This window comes from Parasteatoda tepidariorum, chromosome 2, assembly GCF_043381705.1.
Source record: "Parasteatoda tepidariorum isolate YZ-2023 chromosome 2, CAS_Ptep_4.0, whole genome shotgun sequence".
NCBI lineage: Eukaryota > Metazoa > Arthropoda > Arachnida > Araneae > Theridiidae > Parasteatoda > Parasteatoda tepidariorum.
Window position 1 is genome coordinate 27829005 of NC_092205.1, and position 10669 is coordinate 27839673.

Sequence of the window (10669 nt, forward strand, 5' to 3'; positions counted from 1 at the left end):
CCTTTAGTATGATTTTTTTTAAATGCCATGTTTTTGCCAACCTATAGAATATTTTTGAAACTTTGGTTGGCCAAATATCGGATTAAAGGAAATTTACCGTTTCATGTTAAATTTAGGAGAGCACAAGAAAAATTTGAATTCGAAAAATAATTAATTGGAGAACAAAAAGAATGTGTTTTAAAATCCACAGTCCATTACATTTGCGTTAAGCATTGGCTTATGTATATTTTCTGAACTGGTATTTATTTAAGTCGCACCTTTCGCGTGTCGGTCGTTAGGCTACCGAAGCGGGGGTGTCATCCCCCTTGCAGAGGATCGAAATTGTGATGGCATGTCTTCGGATCATCCTCAGGGATGCTTCCCAGACCGTCGCCAATAGCCCATTGTGCAGCTCTAGTGCGACGTAAATGAACTACAACAACAACAACAATTCGCACTAGAGCTGCACAATGGGCTATTGGCGGTGGTCTAGGAAATATCCCTGAGAAGGATCCGAAGGCATACCATCACAATTTTTATCTTCTGCAGAGGGCATGGTTACCCTGCTCTTGTAGCCCTACGACATGTGCGTGAAGTCAAGCACTTCGCGGAAGAACAGTTTAACGAGGACTGGTACCGAGCACCCACGGTCCCTACGCAAGTTCATCAAAGTGATCACCCACCCGCTTACTGACCACAGCCAATGATACTTGACTTCGGTGTTCTGCAGGGAACCATGTCCTTACGGTCAGTCTACTGTGGGATATTTTCCGAATGGATGGTTGACCGTGTAAAGCTAAGAGAAAATTCGACATAAGACTTCTGGGTTATTACTTCTGACTGATTTTTACGCCTAAACTTGAGAAAACGCACCGTCCAATATTATTATACTTGTAGTGTTTTCAATATTAAGTGGTTTTTCAATCTATCTTTCAACAAAGCAAACAACAAATGAATTTGGAAGATCCCGCCATCTTGCAATGATGCTTCCTCCTATTTTTCCAAGTCACGTTTTTCCTTCAAAGAGTGTCATAAATAAAATTTCCTTTTTATGTGACTCACACGCCGTTGAAACATTTTTACTTTTTCTTTATTATTGAAGAGATCCTAAATCCTTTGTGATTGTAGAGAAAAGAAGTTACTCTCTGTTAATAAATCTTAAAACCAAAAACTTTACAGTCTTTGATTGCCACATTAAGAGTAGAAAAATTGCGCTAAAATTAGGACTACCCTCCACAAATGGAGTACAGTAATGGCACATCATTTTTCGGAACTATTTTGGCTTGACCACAGTGCTGACATGAAATGTCATCAGTGGTAGACGGATCATGGGTTAGAGTCTCCTTGCCGTCAGGCTAACCGTGGGAGATTCTCGTGCTCTTCCTCTCCGTGTAACGCAAATGCGGGTAAGCTCCATCAAAAAGTCCTCCACGAAGGCAAATTTCTCCGAATACTCGATCCAGGAGTTCCCTTGTCTTCTGGATTGGGTTCAAAATTACAAGGCTACAGTGTTGCACATTAGTTGTCGTAAACCCATAAAATTGGGTTGGCTGTTCAACGACGGTTATAAAATAAAATATATTAATAGCACGGGCTGGGATAGCCTGGTTGGTAGGGCACTGGACCCTTGTCCAAGAGTTCGTGGGTTCGATCCCAGGCCGGCAGAGGACTCACCGTGTAGTAAATGGTGACTGACGCATGTTAAATCAGTCTAGTCGCAAAGTCCTCCATGTTCCCATAATAAATCAATACCTCTGAGGATACTGATGCAGGAGTTTCCTTTACTTCTGGTTTGGTTTAAAATGACAAGACTACGAAATCGAACATTAATAGTCGTAAACCCAAAAATTGGGTAGGCTGTTCAACGACGGATATAAAATAAAATTTATTAATAGCAGCCATTAGGGTACGCTCTGTTTTTATGCTAAAATTAACACAAGTTTTATGCAGTTAAAAAGTGTCAACAACTAAAAATTGTTTTTAAATGTTTCGTCTTCTTCTTAAAAGAATAAAATAAAAAGTAGATGAATAAATAAAGAAATAAAAAGAACGAAAATGTTTCGACCAAAAGACCTTTCACATAACTAATGTCACTTTGTCAACGAAGAGCTGAAGCATGTAGAGCTAAATCACCAAAATTAAAAATTAAAAGCAAACTATTTATATAAATGTTATATTTTGTTTTAATTATGTTAGTAGAATAAAACACGTACAGAATAGTTTATAATTTGTTCTTATTGTGAATGATTTTTAAAATTAATGAAAGAGAGAGAGAGAGACGTTTTAATTTGAAATTGCAGATGAACTAGGTCAACAGATATCAATCAGAAATACTGAGAGGAAGAAAAAAATAGTTTTGAGTGTGTCTTTCGAGAAAAAAATTCTTTTATTTTGTCACAATTGATTCTCCGAACTCCCAAAGCTATAATTAAGTGAGCAGGGAATTAAATTTCCAGGGAAACTCATTTTAATGTTACGTATGAAGAGTTCATAGTTATCGCAATTGTTCAGTTTTGAAGCAGACGAAATTAAAATGCACAGTTAATTTCGCACATAAAAAGAATCAAATTTTTCTTCCAATTGTTAAATATCTAATAAATGCTTATATATTTATTTAAAAAAAAATCTTAACTTGTTTTTAACTTAATTGGATACAAGAATTAAAGAGTCTCTTAAACTTTCTCTATTTATCTAAAATATTGAGAAGAATTTTTGGACATTTCTCTCCACCCCGCCATCGACACTCGCGATGACGTAGCTCGTAGATTAAATTTAAAATGCTTTTGTCTTATTCAGTGAATATTACTTCTATTTATATTTATACCTGATTTGTTATAATGTTTTAAATTTTTATTTTCTAACCTTTTATTTGATTTTCAAGCATTTTATGCGTTTATGAAAGAATGAACTTCTTAAAACTTTTGTATTACACGGAAACACCAGAATTTAGAGTTGTAAGTTATATGCTAGATATTTTTAAAACTTTATTTTGAAATGAGTACCACAATCCCTGCAAAGCTAGACTAAAATAGTTTATTATCCAATGAGCCATGTTTATGATTGGACGATCAAAACGAGCAGGGTCTCCTAACTTTGCAACGATTTCAAGACGAAAAGAAAATCTTTTTTAAATTTTGAACTTTTGCTTTTAAATGAAACTAAAGACAAAACTAAAAAAAAATAATAAATAAGTAAAAAAAATTTAAAAGTCGTTTTTATTGATAAATAATTTTCCCTGCACAGAAGAAAAAGCTAAAATTCGAAAGTTAATTATAGAATGTTAGCCTTCTTCCTTCCGGAAATCGTGATAAAAGATCAAATTTTTTTTAAAAAAGAAAAGGGAAAAAAAAAAAGAAAAAAGAAGAAGAGTAATATATTTTTGGTAATGTAAAGAAATACATTTTCTCCTTCCTACATCGTTCTTGCTTTAAACTCTGTTTTGATTCTAAATTCATAGAAAATATTTTATTATTGTGATGGTTGCATTGTTAGTTTTAGTCTAATTACCCGGTATTCTTTTAATAAAATGTCAACCGTTTACACAGACAACTATTGTTGAAAAAATAATTCGCTGAATAAATATTTGTAAAGTCTACGTTGAAGGGTAGGCTACGTCATTATACGAAGAATAATTATATATTTACTAAAAAGGAATAGTTCTAGAAAATAAAATAAAAAGATTTCTGTAAGTAATCCTCAGAATTATAATTATTGATATACATTTTTCAATCAGTCTGACGAAATTAGTCCAACTATACCTACTTTAAAAAACATAGCTTTTTATATCAAATGTAATTTTTTAATTATGATAAGCCCTGAATAAAAAAATCATTTTAAATTCCCTTACAAAATTCATGCTTTATGAAATAGTATTAATATGTATGAAATTGAATGAAAATTTTTGGAAGCATTTCAAAAAATTATTCTCAGAAGTATCATTATTGTTATTGATATACGTACGTTTTTCTATCAGATTGATAAAATTAGCTCTGTTAAAAATTATTATAAAATGGATAATACTTTTACTAGAAATAAAATGTTCCAGAAGGAATTCTTGCAACTACAAATATCGAGATTTTTCCTTTTCGCTTTATTACAATAAGTTTTCCCATTACACAATATTTGCGCAACTACACCTGTTTTGCAAAACATAACTTTATCTATAAAAAAATGATTTTTTTTTATATAAGATAAATCCTAAATTAAAAAGTATCTAAAGCTTTTTTAACATTAAAATTACATGATTATGTAATTTAAATTACATGAAAACTTAGTGAAGCATTTCAAAACATTATTAGCAGAACGCTAGTTGTTATCAGAACTGTAACTTTACTTACTGAGGAAAGTTTTTCTACTACTTTTGCAAATTAGCTCAGTTACACCTGATCTGAAAAACAGAGCCTTATTTACATCAAATGAATTTCTTATTCATAATAAGTCTTGAATAAAAAATTGTTTAAAATTACCTTACAGTTTCAAAATTATAGGAAATTAAAAATAATTATTTTTGCACAAAATAAATGTCTTTAAAAAAAATGCAGTGAATTATTTGGTTTCTATTTAGAGTTCAAACAAGATAGCAATTTTCTGAAATCTCTTGTTAATTGCAATAAAAATAAAAGGGAAATGCATATTTTCAATTGTTTAAGGTCTCCGATTGGTAAATTCATGAAATTAAAAGCAAAAACTTTTCATCTAAATATGAAGCTTTTTATATGCTAAGATACGCTACTAAATTGATTACAAGAGCGACGCCATCTTATAATTTTTGCTTTATAAAAAAACTTTGAATTACAAAATTTTTGGGAAAATTATTATATCAAATAAATTAATTTGATCAATAATTAAATATTAACGGAAATAATTAAAGTGTAAAAAAAACTTGAAAAAATCTAGACACATTTTAATCAATGAATTTAATTTAAGGAATTGTAAGAAAATATAAGTTTTGTTTCTCAGAACCACATGTAAGACGAACCCGAAAATAACCGACGGTTAGAATAATGAACTTGAATGGAACATGAAAGAGGATTTGCTGTGTTCTGTTTAGGGTGCCAGAACATTTCTTCTCCAGAAATTTCAAAATTACTTTCAAAGTTTGTCGAAAAATAACGGCGCATCAGATAAAAAATATAAAATAATGTTTTCAAAATTGTCCTAATCAAACGTACAAGTTGTTGACGAACTGTGCAATAATTTGAAAATGGGAAGAAAAAATTGTCTTATTCCCTTTGAAAAACGCATCAATCCTCCCCTTCCCATTTTTCTTCTCAAATCGTTGATATTTTTAGAACACTCAATAAAATAAGAAACTAAGCAGAATGTTTTTTTCAATGTTTGAAACGCTGAATTTGAAAATTATTTCGTCTGCGTCACTTATAAATCACAGTTCGAGGTGTGTTCATTTACCTAAAGACGTATATCGAATTATGTCCATTTTCACGTATTTCCAAACACGTATTTCGAGCTGTATCCAGAATCGAGAAACTCACCAACAATATAACTTCAAACTTTCTTTATTTATTTTTATTACCAAATTTTAAATTTTATTTCTTTCCGGGTGTTTCTCTGGGCCATTTTTCTCATTTAAAATGGAATAAGAAGTCGCAGAAAAAGAACGGCAAAACTGTTTTTTTGTTCTCTTATTAATCTCGCAAAAATTTTTCATGTTCCAAAATTGATATACTATTTAACCTATACTGACGACTTTCCCACGAGCATCTACTCTATTTTATATAAGAATGTATTCATTTACTTTTCAATGTCAAATGCAACACTTCAAAGATGGATTAATTATTTAAGTATATAACACATGTTATTAGTATCAATTCTATAATTTGCTCCGCCTTAATATGAAACGAAATTATATTCGTTTACAAGAAACGACCCAATCAATCAATCTAACTCTCCACTTTATCTTTTAGCTATAATATGTATTTGAATGCTATATAATGAGACTCAATAAATATAATGGTGGTTAAATTGAATTGAAATTATTTGAAACATGAAAACATGATAGATGTTTTGCTACGAATTCAATTTCTGGTAAAAAAAAAAAATGCCTGGACACCCACTTAAATCATCATGTTTTACAGAGTTTGGTCTGATTAGTTTCTTAGTTCCTGTGGCTAGTAATATGAACTTTGAGATGTATGAGGGCATTTTAAATAATACTCTTCCAACTTTATGACAATATTTCGGTGAGACCCATTTCTATTCCAGTAGGTTAACTGCTGTATTCATACATCAAGCTTGCGTAGTCGTGGTTTAAAGATAGATGTTCAAAAACTGAACATTTCACCAGATCCCCGATCTGAAAGCCATAGAATTCCATTTGAGATAAATTAGAACACAAGCTAAACATGGGAGGTTTTCGGGGTTTCACTTTTCATGTAATGCAAGTGCTGGTTAGTTCCATCAAAAGTCCTCTACGAAGACAAATATTCTTCTTAATACTTGATCCAAGAGTTCCCTTGTCTTCTGGATTTAGTTCAAAATTACAAAGCAACGGGTTTATTGATAGTCGCAAACCCTAAATTGGGTCGGCTGTTAAAAGACCTTTATAGAATAAAACTTAAGGTTTTGGTGCGGTTGGCTAAGCGGTAAATTCGCTTAACTTGCGGTTATCCTCTCGAATTACGTTTACGTACGTAAAAATTGCGTTTTTGTGTCCTATCTTTATTTCGTATTTAGCTTTTGTAGTTCTTTAGATTTCGTTTGACTACACAAAATTTTTGTGAAATAATTTTCACTGCATGCGAATGGAACCTGATTTGAGAGACGAATATATTTCACCAATCAGTTTCTCATTTACGTGGAGAATTTTTTTTTTCATGCGAAAGGATTACATACAAACATACAGTGAGAACGGTCACTAACACTGTTGTTATGTTTAATTGCCATTACTCGGCAATCTTTAAGATGATAGTATGAAGGTATATATATTCTTATTTAACTGCATTATAGCCTAGTCCAGGCCAAGGCATTCTCAGTACACCTTTTCCCGGCAGTTCGACTTGTAGCTAGATTTCTCCATCTATTCACTCACAAAGCTTTCATGTCCATCTCCAGCTTTCCACAACTCTCATGTCAATTTTTTCGAGAGCGATGATGAATACGGTGCATAATACAGACTCTTCTTGTCTGAGACCTATCTCAGTATAGAAAAATTCTGATCTATTAGACATAAGCTTAATTTGACATTTAACACTTCGCTAAGTTTTTCTGACCAGATCTGTAGGCTTCGGTGGGATTCCAAATTCAGGCATTGCCTCGAAAAGCTCATTCCTGTTATTACAGTCATAGGCGGCATTAAAATCTACAAAGCGATAGTAAGTACTCCATATGTGTCTTTTCGAGGATTTATCTAAGCGAGTGGATTTGGTCAACAGTATGTTTCCCTTCATGAAACCATACAGGTATTTTCGTGTTTTCTCATAATTTTCGCAATATAGGGAAGAAATCAGCGGAATAAAATGTTGCAAAAGATCTTGAAAGCCACGTTAATAAGTACAATGCCACGGTAATACGGTAACTGTGACAGTATAGTGTGCCTTCTTATACATATATATATATATATATATATATCTAANTTAATGCCATAGAAATAACAAAAACTATTCAAGCACACCATGAAATATGATTCAATAGAGGATACGACACCAACCAACCAACCAACCATTTATTTTTCAATGTCAAATGCAACAATTAAAAGATGGGTTTATTATTTAAGTATGTAACACATGTCATTAGTATTAATTCAATAATTTGTTCCGCGTTAATATGAAACGAATTTATATTCGTTTGCAAGAAACGACCCATTCAATCAATCTAACTCTCCACTTTATCTTTTAGCCATAATATGTATTTGATGATACATAATGAGACTCAAGAAATGACGCGGTGGTCAAATTGAATTGAAATTGTTTGAAACATTAAAACATGATAGATGTTTTGCTGCGAATTCACTTTCTGGTAAAAAAAAAATGCGTGGACATCCACTTAAATCATCATGTTTTACAGAGTTTGGTCTGATTAGTCTCTTAGTTCCTGTGGCTAGTAATATGAACTTTGAGATGTATGAGGGCATTTTAAATAATGCTCTTCCAACTTTATGACAATATTTCGGTTAGGCGCATTTCTATTCCAGTAGGTTAACTACTGTATTCATACATCAAGCTTGCACCTGGACTGATCATTTCACCATAACCCCGATCTGAAAGCCATACAATGCCATTTAGGATAAATTAGAACACAAGCTAAACTTGGGAGGTTTTCGGGGTTTTACTTTTCATGTAACGCAAGTGCTGGTTAGTTCCATCAAAAGTCCTCTACGAAGACAAATATTCTTCTTAATACTTGATACAAGAGTTCCCTTGTCTTCTGGATTTGGTTCAAATTTACAAAGCAACGGGTTTATTGATAGTCGCAAACCCTAAATTGGGTGGGCTGTTAAAAGACCTTTATAGAATAAAACTTAAGGCTTTGGTGCGGTTGGCTAAACGGTAAATTCGCTTAACTTACGGCTATCCTCTCAACACTTACGTTTATGTATGTAAAAATTGCGTTTTTGTGTCCGATCTTTATTTCGTATTTAGCTTTTGTAGTTCTTTAAATTTCGTTTGATTACACAAAATTTTTGCGAAATAATTATCACTGCACGTGAATGGAACCCAATTTGAGAGACAAATATATTTCACCAATCAATTTCTTATTTACGGGGAGATTATTATTATTATTATTTTTTCTTTTTTTGCCTGCGAAAAGATTACATATGCAGTGAGAACGGTCACTAACAATGTTGTTATTTTAAGTTTAATTGCCATTACTCGGCATTCTTTAAAATGATAGTAAGAAGATACATATTCTTATTTAACGGCACTACAGCCTAGTGCAGGCCAAGGCATTCTCAGTATATCTTTTCCTGGCAGTTCGACTTGAAGCTAGATTTCTTCATCTATTCACTCCCAAAGCTTTCATGTCCATCTCCAGCTTTCATGTCCATTTTTTCTCATGTCCACTCTTCTTGTCTGAGACCTACCTCAGTATAGAAAAATTCTGATGTATTAGACATAAGCTTAATTTGACATTAAACACTTCGCTAAGTCATTCTGACCAGATTTGTAGGTTTCGGTGGGATTCGAAATTCACGCATTGCCTCGAAAAGCTCATTCTTGTTATTACAGTCGTAGGCGACTTTAAAATCTACAAAGCGATGGTAAGTATCTACTCCATATTTGTCTTTTCAAGGATTTATCTAAGCGAGTGTATTTGGTCAACAGTATATTTTCCATTCATGAAACCATACAGGTATTTTTGTATTTTCCCATAATTTTCGCAATATAGGGAAGAAGTCTGCGGAATAAAATGTTGTAGAAGATCTTGGATGCCACGCTAATAAGTATAATGCCACGGTAATTGTGACAGTATAGCTTGCCTCCTTTGCTTCTAAACTGTGTGAAGTTCGTAGCCACCTACGGACGAAAAAAAAAATCCAAGCATTGTAGACTAATGTGTGAATATAATAATATAAAATAAAATTTAATAAAATGCTTTTCGATTTCCAGATTTGAGCACTTTAATATGGTGAAAATAAAAATGTTCGGTGTACGTATCTATTTTAGGAAAAATGCCGAAAGTATGAGACATCTTCTCCACTAGCAAAGGAAACGGAACAGTATAATCCTATAATACAGACCCTATAATATAGAGATAAATATGATTCGCGCATACCAGAGCAGTTTATCTAATATGTAGTTTCAAAACATTCGCACACGCGTCTAAGGGAATCGAAATCAATGTGAAGGGGCATTCCTACCGAATACGGTTACCAGCAGTGGACTGGTAGTAAAGACGTGGTTCCCAGTAGAGCACCTAAATCAAGCATCACTGGCAATGCTCAGTGTTCAGGTGGGTGAAAACTTTGATCTGCCTGCATTGGGACCGAGGCTGCGTGGTATCGGTTCTAGTTAAACTGTTCTACCGTACAGTGCTCGACATCGCACGCAGGTCGTCGGGCTACCAAAACAGGGGAGTCATTCACTCTGCAGAGGATCAAAATTGCAATGGCAGGTCTTCGGATCTCAGGTATGTTTCCCAGATCGTTGGCATTGTGCAGCTCTAGTGCGACGTTAATGAAGTACCTACCACTCTTCTGATGCCTGAGGAGAGAAAAAAAACCTGATTGGTAAGTATTTCGCGGGGAAATATATTTCACTTATTAAATTGTCATATTTCCGTGAAAATCCGTGCATTTAAGAGAGAACCTGATATTGTTTCACAAAAAACCACCAATAAGATTCTCGTTTGTATCTTTAAATTCACATACTTGATAAGTATTCACTGCTTTGTAAACTTGTGCCCTAGGAGGCCTGTGGTGTTGATAACATTTTTATTTTATTTACAAGGCAAGGCGAGTTACAAAGAAAAGAAATCTGAAAAAAAAAAGGCAAGCGAAAAAAGGCAACAAAACATAAAACATGTAAAACACTGATCAGGCAGTTTAGTAAGACAGAAGTAACTGTCCATATTCACACCGCAAATACTTTAACAATTTTTGAGATGCATTCGAGATTGGCGAGTTTTTCCCTCTCAAGTACATTTAACTAATCAGGCTCTTATTCGCATCTTCAACATTTCAGATGTAGTTTAGAGATGGTGGATATAATCCTTACATGATGCATAGAGTATA